The 21,562-nt window shown below is 42.3% G+C and overlaps 1 long non-coding RNA gene across 2 annotated transcripts in view; it reads right to left on the reverse strand.

Annotated features, from left to right (window-relative positions):
* Positions 1–3,869: 3,869 nt before the first annotated feature.
* Positions 3,870–21,562, reverse strand: part of LOC143214617 (uncharacterized) — an 82,625-nt gene continuing 64,932 nt past the window's right edge. The window contains exons 2-5 of one of the 2 annotated variants that reach the window (XR_013010180.1): positions 21,278–21,485; positions 17,139–21,009; positions 16,116–16,273; positions 3,870–16,031 (exon numbers count right to left, since the gene is read on the reverse strand). This is a non-coding gene — a long non-coding RNA (uncharacterized LOC143214617). Of the gene's footprint in view, positions 16,274–17,138; positions 21,010–21,277; positions 21,486–21,562 lie in introns of both variants that reach the window. The other variant, XR_013010178.1, reaches the window with a different exon arrangement.

A 21,562-nucleotide genomic window follows, 5' to 3' on the forward strand; every position in this document is an offset into this window, starting at 1 on the left:
TCGGTAGTGTGCAATCCGTGTCCGCCGCATACTGAAATATTTTAGTCTTATGTTTCGTAGTTTCTGTTGGCACTCTGGTATCAAGGACAGCCTCCATTCTTGACTCGAGCCGGAAACGCGCAATCTTTCGGTGCTTCGATCGTTCTGACGCCGCGCCGTGTGCTGTTTCCCTCGGAATCGGCATCGATCACTGCCTCGAATCACTATCGATACAGTCGAAAATTATTTTTGCCACGGAACAGTCATCGGGACAACGTATCGTCTTACCGAATACTCCCAGTGACTCAAACAGTTTTTACAAAACTTCTCTATATCTCGATGCAAAACATTGCTAATTCTACGCTTTATATTAAGAAGCTTCGTAGTACATTGTTGCGATTTATTGATGCCAAATTCGTCAGTTTTATTTTCATTCGAAACAAAATTAACAAGAGTAAATATGTAATACGGAAACGTTCTGTCTGGTTTGAAAGTGGAATAGTATTCAGACAATCTCTGTTAATCTTATAATTTTATGAATTGCAAAAAATAGAGGCGAATATATGCGTAGAAAATTAATGATCGTGATCGTGCATTTGTATTTTAGAAAAATGACATCCATGTTTATGCACTTATGGCTTCTAAAAATGGTGAAAAAATGCTGCAGCATAAAATTACACAGTGAATTCAACACGATTTTTACTTGCTTCTTGAAATTCGCCTGCAAAAATGAAAAGTTGCATAAACATCCGCAGTCTATTCATCGCATTACGAGGAACTCGTGAATCATTGGAATTCAGAGCAACAAATACATATAGAATCGCTTTTCGAAGGATATACGTATAAAGCTGAACTTGATGGAAAGGATCGAGCCCTTCAACTCTCGTTTCGCCGTCGGTCGTTCCGCCGCGCCGCGCGGAGTTTCGATTTTCGACAGTGATTGATGTCGATCAGGCCGATTTTTCATTTGGCGACATCGCGGAACCGTTTGCGGTCAATTGACGTCACGTAATTCGAGCCAGGACGGTCAATGGTTACCAGCTAGGTGGCCAGGAGGAACGATTTATCGATTCCATCTCGCGTCATCGCGCCACGTGTCACTAGATAATGCAATTTCCCGCGAAATACAACTCGCTGTGCCCGTCTATTATACTATTGAGAACCATTAGGTCGAGTGCGCCAATTTCAGTAGCTTGCGGCACGACGCGACCGTGCATCGTTGTCCGCAGGATTTTCGCCGACTCCTTCGTATACAGGAAATCGTTTTCTCTTCACTCTGACAGCGAGATAACATTGGACCAGAGAGGCGGCCGCAGGGAACCAAATTAACTGACCATCTGCTAGAGTTGTTATTTTAGGTGCCCGTCGCATTCCTGGAGGATTGCGATACATTCGCCGAGATCGATCTCTGGACATTGTCATTACAGTTAAAACTCTCTCGTCTTGCAAAGTTATTGTTTCGAAATATTGCGCGATCTCCGATTTTTTAGAATGTGTGATTTTTCATTCGAACCACACAGCAATTATTGACTTTTTTGAATGTGTCATTTTTAATTCGAACCACACAGCAATGTACAATTTTTGATGTTTTTTAAAATGTCAGATTGTGCATGAAAACCACAGCAATGTACAATTTTTGATTTTTTTAAAATGTCAGATTGTGCATGAAAACCGCATCCATGCAATCTTTAATTTGTTTAAATATGAATTATAAATTAAAGTTACAGTGTATGTGCTAATTTTTAGCACGACGTAATTGAAACCACGAAAGGTTTATGTACGCGCTCGAACTTAATTTAGATAGACTCATTAACTCGGTTAAGTAGTAATTGCAAGCGTGATTGTAGCATTTCAATTGAATATTCCTTTGAATGAACGTTCAGCAGAGGAACAGATTGTTCGGCGAATTTTTCAAGGCACTTGTTATACCAGAACAAAACAAAACCGAGTCAGCGGGACAGAGTTAGTCATCAGATGTCATTTCTACGAACAGCATTAAACAGTTACATACGTTCATGTCACCGGAGAAGCCATTTAGCCGATTCGTCAGCGAAGCAATGATAGCTTTATCTTACGAACGGAGTTAGCGGCACGCCTCCTGTCTAGAAGGTAACGTTTCGCATCAACATTTGCAAGGTTTCCTATTCCTTGACTCGTTTCAATTCTTGCTGGGTCCTTGCCGACGGGGTCGTCGCTTTCGGAAGTGATAACCAATTTCTCAACAGAAAATAATTCATCTTCGCCGAAACGAATCGCCTCGGGTCTTCACGGATAAAATACTTCTGGGCTTTTGGAAAAAATTTCCGTCGAAAATATTCAAGATAGTTGTAGAGATACCTAACTACGAGCCAAGGACGCGCGGACTAGTATCGTGTGTTTGCAAAATTCGGTCTCGGAAAAGTAAGATGGCCGAGAGGGATTTCCTTCTTTTATGGGGAACAGAAAGGGATATACGAGGGATTGTAAAACTTCTAGAAGGGCGAAGAATGGTTTGATTCGGGAATAGGTTTCATGGAATAGAACATCTGTTACTTTCGGCAAAGAATTTTTTGAATTGGAGTTTCTTGATCCTCTTATCCGAATTTATGACAATTCTGAGTAATACAGGGTGGTACATCTAAATGTAGCCACCTAACAAATATTTCGAATGCTCTGCAAAACGCTATTCTTTTCTCGGGCTCTTTTTTCGGAGTTTTCAAGGTCATCGATATTTTCTCTCTTGTACATGTATAGTTGACATTAAAACGAATCTAGACATATTGATAACGTGAGCTTGAAATAACTTCGGACTTCTAAAATTGAAATTAGATATGATATTCATTTCCATCGATATGGAAACTGACATTAGTAGCGACAAGCGAGAACCTGCGGATCGAACAATATTGAAATTTCAATTGTATTTGCTATAAATTGCTTCTTTCCCAGGTCCTCCATCCAACAACCAGCAAGTCGGCTGACAAAAGCCATCCCTGATACCCATATTAATTTGAATATCAATTTAGAATTCGGTCATAAGACGACTTAATATAATACATACCAGGCGAAACATCGAGCGCCATCTCAATGGGGTGAACAATCTCTTCGCTCCATAAAACGTCCCCTTTAAACGAGATCAAATAGACCGAAGGAGGACAAAAGTGTCTCGGCTGTGTCTCTCGGCGGCCGATGATGAACGAGGCAGATCGGGTCCATCAGCAACGAGCATGAACCATCTCCGTTTTGACCGTAAGTTCGTATCCTTGACACAGAAAGTCGCGACGACGCTGTGCCAGCCTAACCCGAGCAAAGCGGCCGTTCCATTTGCGTTTCAAATACCAAGAGACGAAGACAAGAATGCGCCTTCGAGAGTTCACGACCACCTCTGCGACGTTCCCTGTCCGACAGGATCCATCGGTTTCTTTTCAGAGTACAGCTCTTTCTTTTCCTGCGTTCCCCTTTCGCCATTTGCCCGAGACTTGGCCCACTTCCGCTTGTTCCGATTCGTTCGATGTATGCGAATAGGATTGGCTGGAACAGGATAAGGTTATGTTGATGAAAACCAATTTCCCGACTTAGTACAGTCAATGAATGCTCATAAGGGGGGTGTAGAGGGAAATGGAAGGAACACAATTTTTAACATTGGGACTTTGTTTGGACTAGTTAGGAGATAAACATACTAAAAGTCCTCACTTCTAGCAGGTGAGCGGGGCACGTAGAAGGTCCCCTTTTTCGGTTTTACGCTTATATCTCGGAAACTATGCGTCCTAGCGATAAGATCATTCCATACAATATTGAAGCTGACGAAATGTGCCACAAGATTGATTCGATTCAGTTTTTCGCTATCTCGCATAGTTTCCGAGATATCCGCGCTCAAAGTTCACTAATTGTGAAAAAGTAATTTTTACCTCACATCTTTTGCCTCATTTTACTAGCTAACTCTTCAGCACAATTAGTGAACTTTGAGCGCGGATATCTCGGAAACTGTCAAATAGAATGTTCCTTATTATCTATTCTCGATGATTACGAGATCATTTCTTTCGAAAAAAACACAGTGTGTCTGAGAACGAGATTGCAACACCACACGATATGCTAACCGAGCCGAACAAATTTTGGTGATTCAAGCAGGTCAGTGCTACGAGAAATTCTACCTGGCCGGACCACTTTCTCCTGATCTCGCGCACACGTGAGCGCGCACGTGTTTAAAGCGCGGGAAGATTTACGAAAAAGGTGTACGCTAACCTTGGTCTTCGACACGCACGTATTCACGAGCAGATAAAGAGCACGGAAGGTGATCGTGACGACGGGAGAAGAAAACCAAGAAAAAGTGACGCGAAAGGAGTGGTCGTCGCGTGAAACCTCTCTTTCGAGCTTCCACTTTTTCTACCGAGCTGTTTCTCAACATTTCTCGCGACGAGCATTGGGTAAGAGGCTCCACCTGACTTTTTAGAAGACGAGCGGGCAAACAATGTTTCGGCAATCGTATATGCACACGTCCGTCGTCCGTTCTTGTAACTTTTCGTCATCTTTGGAATTTCTCCGACATACGAGAAACAGGTGTTTTTTAACGGCTGTTTAGCAAGTGTTGACCTTGTCCTCGACTGTAGTATATATATATATATGTATTATTTCATCTGATTGAAGATACAGGAGGTACAAAACCACGAAAGAACACCAAACGAAAGTGGATTACAAAAGACGAATTAGCCGATGTTCCTCGGCGAACACGTCGCGCCTATCATTCTCGCTTAAATCTCTAACTATGCCAGTCTCGCACAAAATGGCGAGCCCATGGGTATCAAGGCTGCGTGGGGGAGTTACGATCCTCGTAATCCAGACAAGGGTTAACCTAATGGCCGAAGAATGACTCACCCCGCGTTTACACGAAGGAAACGAAAAATAAACACGTCCAGCGCGTGGGTGTATTCAAAGTTAAAAACTCGTTAGACGTACGAGCGTAACGCGTCGGAAGAGAGATAAACTAAAAAATTCACGAGGAGTGGAATTGAACGACAGCCGGTGACGAGAGCAATTCGTTGATTCGCCTAATTCCCGTTTATAGCCGGCCAGCCTTGCCCTGGATCGCGGCCGGCTCCTTCGGACTAATTTGTATAATTGTTTTCAACAATAACGCCACGGGAACACCGCTCGGTCACGTGAGGATTCGTCCACGAGGAAGAGACGCGGTCGGCTAAAACAGCCGCTAACCGAATTACACGTTCATCCGCGTAAATGATTCCGCGTGCTTGTCCATCGGCCGTTGTTCGCGTAGCGAGTGCGGTACACGCCGAATTAAATATCGCTGAACCGTTTTCCGATCGCAATTTGTCAGCCCCGATTAATTGCTTCGATCGATGTGCCGCGCCGCGCCGCGTGGACCCGACACCGTTCGCAATTTACTCCTCTGCGTAACGCGCAGCGGAACCGCTTGCTTGCGCATCCCCCCGCGATTAAATCATTAACCCGGCGTTGGTAAGGTGGGGTCTCACAGACCCCCCGAAATAATATATTGTATTACAGAAATAAATACCTTTTTCATAAATATAAGATTAGGTATTGCTTAAGAGGCTTGTAATTTATCAGAGTAGAAACGCAGATCCACGAAATTAAATTGTTATTATTCAAAAATACTTAACAACTGTCACGCGTTGTTACAATGTTACGATCAATCTAAAATCTCTGGGGTCTCTATGAGACCCCACCTTACTAACGCCGGGTTAAACCATGTTCCTGGACTCATAAATCGATAACTCGATACTTGTGAATGGGTGAGAATTTTCGGGAAACGCGCGGCGCGTGACCTCTTGGAATATTGGGACAGTTGTTGACGTACAAAACTGTATTTCTCTATTTAACGCTTATCACTCGAGTGGTGACTCTGAGGCGCAACTAAAAATTGCTGTACATACCATTACTCGAAATAATGTTTACAATGAAATGAAATTGAAAAAATCGTAGAGAATGAAAATATTCTAGGATCGACGGAACGTTCAATTTTCGAGTTAAAATAGGTCCGAGTGCAAAGGGTTAACGATTCACCGTGTTCGCTACTTTATATCTGCACTACGCATCGTCGTAAACGCGCCTCTAATCGTCAGTGAACGTATGGCCAACGCCGACGCATGTATCGTCCGCCAATACGTGCCGGAGTACATTATCCTTGACGGTCTTTTAATTGTGCACTAAAAATAGGATCTGCCATAATTCTTATCGGTCTGAACGGCCTTCCTCTATCTTTCTCTAGACTCATCTTGATATCATCTCGATTTTGTCGAAGCGAAAAAAACGTCCCAACGAAAACATCCATATTCGGACGAGTTTATTATTAGTACCAGGCCTGTAATTCTCGAAAAAGTGAGAAACAGAAAATCGAGGGAGGAGGAGGAGGAGTTAGCCTTGTCGTTATTTACAGTTTAGATTTGCCGACCCGTTGGCTCCTCTTTCTCCTAGGTTTTTCTGGTCGATCGTGTACGCGATCAAGAATCGTGGGACGATCAGGAACCACCATCGGATAGAGAGAGGTCCCCTATGTGACCGTGGGGGCACAGGAGAGGGGGACAAGGCGGCCCTGAGGATGACGAATTCCAGAATGTTTAATATAATCGCCCTTGCTCTATCCGCATGCGGTATTCTGAAATTCGACGTGTTTCTTTTTCTTCTTCTTCCATATACCGGTGATGCGCCGCGCCGTGACTTTTTCGCCTCGTCCTTCGGGACAGAGACATAAATCTGTCTTTATGGTTTCTCGGGCACCCTTTAAAAATCCATACGGTCTCGAGGGCGGCAAAAAAAGTCTCCCCGATGGAAGCCATCATTTAATCCGAACGCTTAATGCTTCGCCCGGGCTAATTGGGAACCAATGTACCAAGTCACTCTGTAATTATTCATGCTGAAGGTTCAATCTAGCTGATTCCTCGTATTTAGACCGAGAACTTTACGCGCCGTGCCAACTTCCATAAACTGGAAGCATTAACTATGTCCTTCCACCAGATATCGTCGCGCCGACTCCCGTTGCCGTAAAATTACGTCACGTTTGAGATAGTGCAATTTTCCTTGCTCCGATACAGTCTCGCGACTCTCGCGACGTTTCGGAAGAAATTTTCCAACGAGCAGAACCAGGGGAGAGTCGTGCAGTACCGACCAAAATTATTTTATGACTTTCCAGGTCAAATGGCTACACTTCCTTTAAGAAAACAAATGAATATAACCATTGAGGGTAATATGTTTCGTTGCTACATTGTTCATTTGATATTTCGAGTGTTAACCTTTATTTTCTAAATCTGATAATTTGTTTCTCAGGTAAGTAAACGACTTTGTTGAATTAGGTATATTATATCTAGTCTATTAAGTATAATTAACGGGCCCTGTTTTGGACTCTTCTTTGTATATTATGTATACCATAACCTAAAATGTTTCCCCATGTTTGTCGTCCAGTACCGACCAATCAACCGTCGGCCAGTATAATCCAAATTTTTCTTATCTGTAAGTTCAATCTGTTCACATTTGAAATGAAGTTAGAAGATGTTTATTTAATCTTTCTTCCACCTTTTCCCACAGATAAATGTCCGAAATTCCAAAGCAGAAAAAACCATTATCACCGCTCACTAAATATTAACGATAATTTTTCATTAACTTCTTTTTACCTGGTGTAACTTCAAATTTCATGGAAATAGTGACATCAATCTCTCCTAGAAACGACACATTAGAGTTGCAAACAAAAAAGAGAAGACAACGGACGCAACAATCCGAAATCTTAACTTCGACCGTTTTTATAAACGAAGTTCCGAAAAAAAAGAACCTGGCTGAAGAAAAAAAAGATAAATGCGGAGAAGAGAAAAGCTACATGGAACGAAAAAGCCAAAGAAGCAGAAAAAGGAAAAATTTATGGTACATGGCTAAACACTTTTTAATGGAATCTTCGATAGCAACAGCAATTTTCGTTGCGAACTAACAAGTCATCCGCAATAACGTCATCTAACAGTTTCATTTGAGATTACAATGTAAAAGAAAATTTCTATGATTTCTTTTGGTACAGCACAACTATTTCAAAGCCTATTATAACAGGCTTCCGGTAGGTAAAGTGTTAATTAATGGAAGATATAAAAAGAGGTGGCAGTATACATATCATAGAACAGGATGCACTTGTGCTGCATTGTAAACTTCGATAAGGTCACCGCGATGTGCACGTTTCAAGAGAAACTGGTAGAATTTGCATATACCATTGAAACGAGTACGAACACGTCGTCGCATAAAGTTTGCAGGAAGTCGTAAAGGATCGGAACGATATTGACGTGTGTAAATGTGGAAACACGTTTGTCAGAGAAGAAGCATAATCCAGCATACACGTGCGCACACGTTCGATGTACAAACACTACGACCGGTTCAATTTACTATCAATGGCTGATTTCTCGAGTACACGTAACGCTGCTGATCAATCATAACTATCGGTCATTTCTGCACGTGGCACGAGGCGAAAAAGTTGCTTCGAAAACATTAAAATACCGCCTAAGGTAAAACCAGAAAAAACAAGAGACAAACCTCACTCGTATATATTCAACAGGTGGTCATAATTTCCCGATATACAAATTTTCAAATAAATTTTATGATAATCAGCTAAACCAGTTATTCGCTCATTTCATTATTTTTTCTCGGTTTTGTTACAAAAAAAGACCAAGTTCGTTGAGATATACATACATATATTCGCGGCGAAGTTCGATCACGAATATTGCCGGAGCTAACGCGCGATCTGCATTTTTGAACGTTTACTCTATGTATTCTATGTTATCGTCTCGCTAAAACAAAATTGTTCACACGATATAATATTCAGTGTAACACTGAAAGGTATATATTGTTCTTCGAATAAATGTGTGCATGTTAAAATGTCTAAATTAATTAGAAAATATTCTCTGTCGCAATAAAATGTTTTTAAAAGACAGATTCCTCCGCAGATGAAGTGCGAAAAGATGTCTCGTTCGGCGGAGGAGCGCGACGATGAACGTTTACATCTCGATTTTGCCGGGGAGCGTGGATCGAGCGATCGCGTCTCGTTTTCGTCGTCGATTGATTCGTCAGGCTGGAATTCCGACGAGCAGAAAGGGAGGCAGATAGACGACGCTGCGAGCGCTGACTCACGCGATTATCCGTGCCAGGAGTTGAATCTCAATTAAGGAGCTGTCTTGTCGCCGCGCCGGTCAAAAGCCCGCCGGTAGTGCGCCGCGCACTCTTTACTTTCTTTATTCTCAACCCTCGTCGCGACGTCGATACCTTATGCCTTATACAATACGAACGAGATCGTTTTAGACGTCGCCGCTGGCGAAAATGAACGTTGATCGTCGGCTGCGCCGCTACCGCGCTTCGAACACCGAGCATTATAATAATAACAGTCGTAACACCGTTTTCACACACGCGAATTCATACCTATTACAAAAATCGCTGTTAACCTCTTCAACTACGATTTATTTTACAATTACACTGCTCGGAACTTCTTTGTCGTCTGTAACTTACGCGAAGAACGTATATTTGCAAGGAAATTAATGATACACGCATATTTAGTAGAATCTGATTCGTGGTCACAGTATATGGCAGATGCTTTCCTTAATTTTATGCCAGCTATGGATAGATTCATTACAATTTTCAAGCATGGTGATTTTACATAAATATTTGTGAATCTGCTTAGTTGAAATCAATTGAGAGCGATTTTATGCATTTATGACAAAAATAAGGTGTAATTTAAAACAGCGAAAACATTAGAAGAATTTCCAAATACTGCTACAATATTTTCAACCTATTAAACGAATTGTAGAAGAATTTCCAAATACTGCTACAATATTTTCAACCTATTAAACGAATTGACGAAGAAAATGAATTTCTGCCTCGCTTCAGTTTGTTCCAATTCAGGTATAAAATTTTTATTTTGCACAATGATCCGCTGTCTATTGATTAGATACCAACATATTTAATAATGTAGACAATATTGCGAATAATGGTGGAGCAATTTTTTAGTGGTGGCTCCGAGTCACCGCTCAACTGCTGAGGGTTAAAGGTTGGAAATTTCAATAGAACTTTAGTCTGGGTCCTGGGTCAAAGTAGACCCACGTCATTCGAGGGTTAAGAAGATCAGATCCGGAGAGATCCTCAAGGTTGTTCGGAGGTACGAGAGGCCCGTTCGAGCATATTTGATTTTTCAAAATCCGTTCGGTAACGTCGAGGTCCATTCATTTGCGCGTAATCCTGCGTTGGGCTAGACAGGTCAAGGTTGTCTCCGATTCTTCATCGTCGTTGCTCGTCCATAGGTGGGTCAAGGTTCGGCCGTTGTTCCATAATCGCTTCTTTTTAAAGAGCCACACTACATATCGCCCTTTACACGGCCACTGGCGATCGAGCGTAGAAGGTTATATGTATTTGCCAACGCCGCTGTTAAGTAATCGCGACGACCCTCCTCGAAAAAAGAGGTATCTCGTTAAACTAACGATATTCCTCGCAGCGGCTAATCATCCTGTGATGGGTTTCGACAAGGCATCACCATAACACTTTACCTACCGCCACCAAGTTCACCGACATGGTCACCTACTCAACCCACGATTGAACAAAATCGAACAAAATGCCTATACATCTTATTATTCCATGATAAATTAGCAAATAATATGAATAGACAGCTGATTTTATGCATGTAGGACGAACATGAGTAGGTGTAACGAAAAAAAAATAGTAGAAACATTAGAAGAATTTAAAACTACTATTATATATTATTTTCAACCTATTTTAAACGGGTCCCATGGAAATCACCGACACAGATTTCTCCGACACGGTTTTCGCCGACAACATTTCTCCGACTCCAGATTTGTCCGACAATAGCTTTGGCCGACAACGCCTTTAACCGACAACGATTTTCACCGACAACGAATTTGATCCACAACGACTTAAGACATAGTATGATAATACTGTATCATAATACATATGATAATACTGTCTGATAATACATACTGTGGTTGTCTTAAGTTGTTGAGGATCAAATTCGTTGTCGGACAAAATCGTGTCGGTCAAAATCATTGTCAGTTAAAGGCGTTGTCGGCCAAAACTATTGTCGGAGAAATCTGTGTCGGTGATTTCCATGGGACCCTTATATTTTTAACACACCTCGTATACTGCGCAGTCCAGCCAACGCAACGTTTCGGTGGCGATTGGATCGTTCTTATTTAAAAAAAGAGAAAGATAAAGACTCGGGATCGTCATCGATGCAGAAGGTGTCGGGAACAAAACGCCACCCCCGTCGGTCCCCCGTAACGGTCCCGACGCGGACTGTAAACCCGCGAACTTGATTGTCCTGTTTGCCTGAGCGGCGCGCGGCGGCCGCGTAACTTCCCCGAAAGTATGGGCCTCTGGTGGGTGGTTTACGACACCGGTGAACCGTTTCGCCAAGACCAGCGTCGCGTCGGATGGTGCAGACGTCCGAGGAGCGGAGAGAACAAAAAAAGAATTGGCTGAAAAATCACGGGCATCCGATCGGGCGTGAGAACGCGTCACGCCGAACGGAGAAACTTCAGAAAATATTCGAGCAGCCTAATTTCGGCCGAGACGTCGCGTCGACGCGACGACGCGCCGCGGCTCGGCATAGGGATTCCGCTTTATTGTCATGACGCTTCTCGCGAATTGTAAACACGCCGCGAGGAGCACGGCGAAACTTTTCTGACAACTTTATCGAACTCGTATGGAAGAGACACGGTGGGTGTCTGTTCGCTGCGCGTCATCCACGGATACTGGGTGTCCGGGGAAGAGTGGAGTCATCTCCGACTCTACAGGGATGGTGTCCGACTCCAAGAGAATTATCTTACAACTAGCACAATTCCCGTTGAATAAAATAAAACAATCAAATCAGGCTGGGAGCTTGTATTCTGTAATTACCATTTTGTTGAAGATTACTTATTTATAGGAGAAGCAGGAATAACATAAAAATTGACTCCATCCCTTAGCAACTCTGTCACATTAAAAGCAACGTTAAACATTCTTGAATTTCTTAAATCTTTTACCGTTTTATATTTCACCCAGATCCACAGTCTACTTATGCGTCTTGCACTTATTCCGCACAATGAATCATTCTGTTGCCAGTGATGTTAACATTCCCGGGACACCTTGTATATATGTATATCGAATCTCGTGGTTGTTGTCTGCCTTCCTCTCTGCCTTCGATTCTTTCGTTGGTCGTTCGTGGTATGGTCGAAACAATCTCGGAGGAACAAAGCGGAGGATGCTGGTAATGGAGCGATTACTTTGGACATGTTTTGGAAATACGCAACGACTTGTGTAGCTCCGATTCTGTAGGGCGTTGCTTATCTATTTTCGTTAGAATTGCGTCTGGCAACAGCATTTCCATTATGAGGATGTCAAAGTGGATTGTCCGCCCCCGTTGATGGTCTGACCTTTTCACCTGGGTAACGCATTTGTCGGCGGTGGTTTTCAGGACGATCGCGTTTTTCACGGATCGTTCTCTGTTTCCAGTGGCGCGGAATCACCGATCCTCTTTTTCTCCCAGCGACGACACTAAAAATACACACCGGGCGGGTGCGCGAAAATCACCTTCGCGAACAATGAGCACCGTGTTTATCCTCCCCGTCTTATTATTATTGCCTGTTCGACCGTAGGAGGACCGTGAGCGAGCCTGAAGGGCACGCGTGGGCGTGGAATCGCGGCGGATAGCTGCGTAAGCGGCTTAAGAAGAGAAGAGAAGAGAGAGAGAGGGAGAGATAGAGACGCGGTGGCGGGTGCGTGAGTGGCCAGGGCACGGGCGCGTGCACACGCGACCCGTCAGCCGCTACGTTTCAACGTGAAAATGTCAATGACGTCTAAAAATAGGCGGTCGAGACTCCGACCGGGCCGAGAGAGAGAGAGACTCTCCTTTAGATACATAGACTGGAAACCCGTTGCCCACTGGCCGATCACATCCCGCGATCCTATGGTCTCTAGATCCAGGCGACCTTGACACGAACCGAGCACAGATTACGACCGGATTGTCACCTTGCCGTAACGATGACAGGACACGCCGCTGATCTAGTCGTTTTTGCCGCCGGCCGGTCCTGCTGTCCTTCGCTGTGTTCTTTTCTTCGTGGTGTGCTCCGGCCATGTCTCTTCATTGTTTCGATTGTTTCATGGTGGAATTCTTCGTGATACTGTCTTGTTCCGATATAAAGCCAAGCCTCGGGATCAGCGTTCGCCGTACGTCGGATCAGGTACGCTATTCATTCTTATCTTTCTCTTGTGTACCAACGTCATTTCGTTCTACATACATACATAGATACCCGGCTTCCTGTTTTTCACTCTAAATACAAACTCATGATTTCATCAGTGACTCATCCTCAAACTCTGACTCATCCTCGACCTCTGTCCTTGACCACGTCACCTTCGATACTCTGACCTTATCACTCTCTGGCCCTTACAATTCCTAAATTCCCACCATTCATGTTAGGATGACTCGCCGCCATCGTCGTATTCCTTTCGAATTCCTGTCAGGCGACTTCTTGCGAGGCACGGAGAGTGCATACACATTTCGTTCGACTGTATTAGAACACTGCATATTCCGATAATAAATAAATAAGATACCAATCAATGGAATACAACATTTCTTAACAGTCCCAGCAAGTTGAAGACAACATACTGCCACTTGATTTAGCGTTTCTACTGTTTCAAATCGCATCAATTCCGCAGGCTAATGTTAAACTTATTTAGATCCCAGCCACCTTCCGAACCAATACCAAGCAGAACACGGTCGATTTAGCACGATGTATAGAGTGTAATTATTAAAGAACCAATAGTTTGATGACTTTCATTCATCAGCTGCGCTCCGAAACTAATCTCATTAAACTCGGGCTAAACTACGTGGACGTAGGCAGCGGTCCGGTATCAGAAACTCTGTTTAGGACAAGGTCGCCCGTCAACTGTTCGGATGGTGGCTGTACACATCTGTACCACAAATCGTGTATAAAAAGTTAGCGGCACGGTTCGGAACGAAGGAATGTTATGCAACGTCCCTGTAAACGTGTCGTTTCTTCTGCTCTGTGTCCACACCCACGGCTGACGAATCGTCTTTGAAGAACATCGGTCTCCTATCAGCGGCACATTCATCTTTACGTAACGAGGATCAGACGTGGAACCAAGGCGATCGGATCTTGACGAAACGTCCAAACGATCGGCTGACACATGTGCGAAAATAACTTCTGTGGAGCTTGTAAAACAATTCGGAAAACGTAATTTCTTCCACTTGCTCCTTACAAGTCCTAAGGACAGGTATTTCAATCTGATTGGGAAAAATACCGCAGTAAAACGTGCACGATTTCTTCCAAATTCTCAATCATTTGGACAGGATAATCGCGAAGAGGGCGATAATCCGGGAACGAGGGATCGGACGTTCATTGTCGGGTCTGCGAAATAAAAGGGAGGAGAAGTGGACTTTCGATGGACGACGCTATCTCATTGACAGACAATGAAGAGGGAAGAAAACAAAGAGGGTTTCTGGTGGGAAGAAGTCCGATTTCTCGCTCGTCCGCGCGTGAAATCCTTCGCTGTCCCCGATAAAATTGAAAGCCTCGAGAGAGGCTGCGTCAGAGACAACCTAGTCGAGTAATTAAGCCCAGTGGATCTGTTTTCATCTAAAGAATAAATACATTCTGTGTCAATTACAAGGTCTGGTGTTATGAAACTTCTTTATCTGCACTTTAGCTATATTTAATTTAATGCTTAAACATCGATTACAAACGTATCAAATTTGATGCCAACTTCATATTTGTTAGAGTTTGTTTAAAAACTTCATCGCGAGTTCGACTCGTTAAAATACGGCAAGGTCGTGGGAAAATTCGAATGAAAATGTTTCTTCGACTGAACCTTCGATATCCTGGCAACTGGCAAGGGATTCACACGACGAAAACGACCTAGCTCATTGTCAGGACTTCAATCCTTTTACCAGGATGACCATGGCCCTAAAAACATTTACTCCTCCCATTTCCGAAGATTAGTCGGTTCTAAACGCGCAGTTTCTCCACGCGGCGTTAAGTTTAATCGTCCTCTTTCGGATTTTTATCCGACGATCTCTCTCGGCTCGATACGGTCTCCTCGCTCGGACGTTTCATTTTCGCTTTTAACAGACTATAACTGACTGCGGAGAACGATGGGTCGCGGTTTCAGTAACTTGAGTTCTTACTCCGACATGATATTTTACTTCCAGAACGATAAACCGAGTTTATACGAGCGTTGCGCCGTTCGACCGGCAAATATGAAGTTTTATTGTTACCGGGGGAAGTTAACTCCTCGTGGGATTATGAATCGCGCGAATGGGGCCGGGTAAAATGAATATTATAATTCGATACTTGCTGTAATGATCTCTCTCTCTTTCTCTCTTTTACCAACAGCATTTTATGGAAAACAGGATCTTCATCCTTTTCTTGATCCCTCAATCTTCTTAATTGATTTCAGGCTTATTGAAATGCTTCTTTCAAGGATGGGAAAATTGTAATAAATTCAAGATAACGATATTTTCACTCCTACCCATTTTCTGCACGCAATGATGAAAATAAAATGTTCCTTTCACTCTTAACGCTCGCGTTAACCCTTCGCACCCGAATGATTTGTAACAGTTTTTAGACGATTAAATTCTTCTGTATTCTATTATAGAAATTGCTGAAAATCCAAATGTATCAGAAAACAGGTTCAATTCGGTAACATACTTTGAAAGTATGTTGACCATTTTTCACGGACTGTTTTCATCCGAACGAAAGGTAGATCGTTTTTGTTGGCCAAGATGAAAGTTCTTCCGGCCGGTTGTTGGCTCTCATTGTCAGCGGCCAAAGGAGTTTGGCACCGTCCGCGTCCAACTGACTCTCTGGCAAAAGTAATCTCTTTACTTTCATCGAGTCACAGCGAGAGTGGAATATCTCCGAGCCAGTGGGGAGAGGACTCTTCCGCGGAGGATAATCACGGTCCACTCTCGTTCGATATAAAGAACGAGACCGCTTCTGCTCCTCGTGGCCCTCGAACGACCCAGATTGGCCTCGTTCGTAACCGACGATCGTCGCTCGGCTAGAAAAAGTGACCTGAAACGGCCGGAGAGATTAGGATCGAGGATCCCTGATCGACACGGGCCGTTTAGGGTTGTCAAATAAAGGCCAACGACGAACCATGTTGACGCGCGTGTCTCCCTCTTTCCTTCTCGACCGAACGTTTCCACTCGGTTTCGCAACTTCCGGGTGAACATTTCGGCCCCCGGTGAAAGTTATATGATCATTCTTTGTTGGGAAATTTTGACACACATTCCTGCGCCATCGTGTCGGAAGCTCTGGAACAAATTATTTTCATTTTTTCAGAAAAATCCGCGAGCTAATTAATTTGTCGTTCGAAAAATAATTTCGCTTTTCGTGTAGAAATGGCATTGCTTCCCTTCCATTTGTAGGAAATGGATGGAACACAATTTTTAACTTAGGGTCTTTGTTTGGACTAGTAAGGAGGTAAACATACTAAAAGTCTCCACTCCTTGACGGCGAGCGGGGTGCAGGGGGGCACGTAGAAGGTCCCCTTTTTCGGTTTTCCGCGTACATCTCGGAAACTGTGCGTCCTAGCGATAAGACCATTTCATACAAAATTAAAGCTGACAAAACGTGCCACAAGATTGATTCGATTCAGTTTTTCGCTATCTCGCATAGTTTCCGAGATATCCGCGCTCAAAGTTCACTAATTGTGATGAAGAGTTAGCTAGCCAAATTAAGCTAAACATTTCTATTGCACAATTAGTGAACTTTGAGCTCGGATATCTCGGAAACTATGCGAGATAGCGAAAAACTGAATGCAATCAATCTTATAGCACATTTTATCAGCTTTAATTTCGTATAGAATGGTCTTACCGCTAGGAACAAACAAAGTGCCAAAGTGAAAAATTGTGTTCCTTCCATTTCCCTCTACGCCCACCGTATGAGCATTCATTGACTGGACTATTGTTATTGCTTATCCTTATTTTAAATCGCAAGGTGTAGTGCTTTCTAACCTTTAACCCGAAGCCCATAGAAAACATCCGATTTAATTAAACAGTATGAACAGCATTCTAAAAATTTCAGGGAGGATTGTCGAGCGAGGGACGAAACCGTTCCGAAGTGAATGTAGTACAAAATAATAATGGACAGTTTAGAAGAAAGGGTCAAGTGGTTCACCTCATTAATTGAAGCAAGGCCTGCGAAGCTAATTAAAGTCAATTCCATACGTTGCGCCGTGGAACACTTCTATTTTTCATCTTGTTTTTTGCCTCGGTTGTGTTACGGACGATCCATATTAAATTCGATTACTAAATGCGAGAATACCGGAGGAACCTAAAAACAGCACGTGCAGCCATAATTAATTCAAGACCTTGACACGTGGTCTGGTTACCCGTGGCGAGTCAATGCCGGAATAATTAGAGCCAGGAAGCTACCTCGGCGAAATCAGTTTGCGTGGAAGCATTTACATTGAATCAACATATATCGATATCGAGAAATCGTTTCTGTTTGTCTCGCTACGCGAAAAATATGTTTGTTTACGTCTTCGCGTACGCGTAATCGCCAATACTGAATCATCGGATGGATTCATGTTTATTAAAAAACATATTACCTTCAATAAACAAGCTTTTTCTCAAAGGAAAAATGCAACAATGGACCATGGGTCGAAACTGACCCAGCCACGTCGTGGAACAGTTAAGACTGAACTACTGGACCGTAGCCAACGGAAAGCGAGTTCATCGGAATTCCATACTCTGCCCCAGGACGAGAAGTTCTACATTTGTTGTCGTTTTATGGACAAGTCCAGTTTACAGATAATACATTTAAATAACATTGATCGAGGGGGGAATTCTGCTCTTGACAAATACGGAAACGAAATCGACTCCGACAGTCTGTTGATTCCCAGTGAAACTCGTTGAAAGTGATCGAATGATACATACGTATTTTGTCGGTCACGGGGAATCCGTTCAATTTCTCTTTTTTCCTTCCGTTTCCGTCCATGGTCTATAGAAATGGCTCATTGTATATTCCGACTAGTTCGCTCAATAGTTTCAATTTCTAAACGAGAGTCCCCATTAGCCTGTATATCCTCATATTTTTAATTTAAAGATTTATTATTGATTTTGGTTTGAAAAAAATTTGTTAATATTTCTATGAGTGTCCAGTGGTTTGTTATATGTGTAGGTGTATGAATGCAATCCGCGTTGAGACTTTGTATAGATATAATTAAAGTAATAATTGAATAGAGTACATTCTTAGACTTAAACGTGTGCAAATAAACTTAAACTTCTTCCTTTTACACGTTATATAACAACTGATAACATTTTTCAATTTCACAACGCATTTCTCGCACGTCCTATTACTTCGGAGTATCTAACAGAAGAGAGTGTGACCAACTCTGCTGAGTTGCCACATGAAAAGAGACAAATGTTGCCAACTCTATAAAACTTAACAAAATTGAATGCTGAGATGTGTTGACACATTGTTTCCTGTCTGCTCCGGAAACATTGTAGTCAACTCGACACCATTTTGGCACCAAAACACCGGAGACATAATGAAGATTGATTTTCACCCAAAAAATTTCAAACATCCTACTTCTTCCATTTACATATATGATTCGTTGTGCTGTTGAGGAAGGGATAATATCGATATCATTTTTTTCGAAAATACTAGATATCTTCTGGATCAATCAGGAAGCAGAACGAACAAATTGGACGTGATTCATAATACACGTCGTGTCGATGACAGACCAGTGGCCATCACGGCACCGACAAAATATCTTATGTAATTGGGTAATGTGCGTGCAATGATTCTATTTGCGTCACACGCGGTCAGAATCATCGTCTTTATTGAAAATGCATTGCGTAACACTGGGTAATTTCAGGTCGCCAGAAGGATACTTCGTACTTCATGCTTCATACTTCAATGCTATCAGCAAAATCATTTTTCAGAGTGTTCAATGTTATAAACTATACAGGATTATAAAACAATTTGCATTTTGATAAATAGTTTGTTTTTAACAGATATTCTTCTAGAATCTAAGATATGAAACATTTTGTCGTTTTCACAAAAAGCAGATTGAAAATGAAATATATTTGGAGAACACTGCGATATACAGCGTGTATGTGTTAATAAAAGTTAGCGATACTTCTACTGTATTTTTACCACAAGCAATATTTTATTCAATGAAAGAAATAGCTCGACTATTTCAATAAAAGTGAGATTGAAAAGGATCATTCTTCTCTTTTTTTTATTTTCGATAAAAATGAGATTGAAAATTAAGATTTGCGTAGAGGTGCACAGTCTGGTATTGCTAACGTCCGACTGCACAGTGACAGTGGACGGTCACTGTCAGACGTGTCTGACAAATTCAACGGACGACAAGGCGACTTGAGCAAGAACGGTCCTGGTACCACGCAAACAAACAGAATTGGTAATTACTAGACTGCGGATCTTTATGGAAAATACAATAGGGTAACTGCACCAGTGAATGAACATAAGAAGATATTTTATTTTAAAAAAAATATGTGAATTAAAGGAATCTCATATATGCCAAATGGTTCCCTATACTTCATTTGTCAAAAATAAATGAACACGAATAAAATGAAATTATTATTATTTTTTCTTTATTAAACGTTAAACAAAAAATATAACAAAATACCAGTCAATGAACACTACATTCTAGTAATTGAACAGTGATGGTCCAACGAATGAACAAAATTACTAAACAATATTCTCCCATTCTTATTATATTCTCCCGGTCGAAGCGTTGAGGAATATCGCCGTGGAAAGGGATGGTGGAAGACAAGTCTCAATCTGGCGCGATGGTACGCGAAGCTCGCGCGATCCACGTGGTGTCGGTACACGCTTTCACAACATGGCGACAAAAGGCGGTCGTTGACCGTTCTCGGGCTCGTTTGCAGGTTGTGTAACACAGTCAAAACAATATGTAGGTCGCGTCTAGTTGTCCCGGTTTGTCGCTCCGGCTCGCAAGAACGCGGTTACGTCAACGTCTGTCGCCGGCTAATGCCCCAAAAACTGTTAACGGTACACCGGCAGAAGAAACTGTAATTTCATTAGTCCAACCGGTGTCACCCTGTTTTGCCGAATCGTTTCGCAAACTTCGCAATTAGCACCAACAATCATTCCACATCTAACTTGTATTTCATACTTCGCTCTCCCTTTTGTTTCACATTTTTCCTCGTTTTTGTTTTTTTATGTTATTCATTCTTCGTGCAAAGTTTCTGGTCTCTCTGAAAATGCACTTTAAAAATTTAACATTGCTAATAGAGCTGAACTTAACCGAGCCAATTAAAAGTAATAAAGTACTGGAAATTAGGTGACCTAATTACTTCGCACAGTGTTTATCGTGTTGTAATCAAATTTGCTGGTGTATCATTTCATACTATTTTTAGCGGCGCGATTTTTATCGTAAGAAGCGTTTCACTTTGATTCGCAGGCTGATATTACAGGAACGAGTTATTATTTGATGGTGTACAATAATTGCTTCTACACACGCCATTATGAAAAATAATTTTTGAAGGCAAAGAACATTTTTGAAGAAACAATCTTCACAGTCTACTAGGAAGTACCAATTATCACTTAGATACTTCGTCAATTAGTACGTATTCGCAGTCTACTAGTAACTATTAACTCCCCCACTTAGTTTTAATTAGTAAACTAGTATATGTATTCGTAGCCTACTAGCAAGTATCAAGTTTTGGAGAATGAACAGAGTAAAAAATTCCAGTTGCCAGCTACTGGCCAGATAAGTGTTATATTTTCGTAGCCAGGCACAAGAACATACGTAAGCACATTAGAAGCGACACATTACTGTTGATAATAAACGGATGACCTTGCCGTGCGTAGAATTGATAAGAATTGTAATTTACGTATCACGGCCTTGCGCATATTTACGGCTCGCGGGACCTTGACGTGATTAAACGGCAGCAATTATTTCTTGACAATTGCGGCCTGATTCATTTCGAATCGATCGATCCCCAATTATTTCCGGTCCCATCGAGTTTGCTGCCGACACCTTGTTGTTCACCTTTTAAAAAAGAATAACTTTTTCAAAATTCGACCCATCGGCTTCAGCTTTTTTCAGATGATACAAGGATTAGTTTACTAGAAAATGTGTAAATGACTTTTCTTTTGATTGTTAAGGTCGCAAGTGCCAAGAAAAAAGTGAAGGTCACGCAGGCACATATAAAAAATTTGAAAATCGTGTCAATTTAAAACAAAATGATTTACTCATTCGCTAGTAAACTGATCCTGCTAACGTCTCGAAAAATTTCAACAGCGTTGTATACACCCACTGTATTCTGTGCGCCACCTTTTTTTACTTTTTTAAAAGTTCGCGGACTCGTGTACGATTTGATCGCAGAAGATGACCAGGCGGTTACCGGTGTGCAGCGGTTACGAGCGAAGTCGGGGGTCAGGTGAAATTCAGGCTACGCCGACGGCTTTTCACGCCGCGCTCCGAATCCGCTCTCCGTTTGGGATCCAGGAAGATGAAACGACTATCTAGAAGAGAAGAAGTTAGAGTTTCACAGGCTACTCTCTCCTATTCGCCGGGTCAGCGGGTCACCCACGCCTCAATT

The sequence above is a fragment of the Lasioglossum baleicum genome, chromosome 12 (genome assembly GCF_051020765.1).
Source record: "Lasioglossum baleicum chromosome 12, iyLasBale1, whole genome shotgun sequence".
Classification (NCBI taxonomy): domain Eukaryota; kingdom Metazoa; phylum Arthropoda; class Insecta; order Hymenoptera; family Halictidae; genus Lasioglossum; species Lasioglossum baleicum.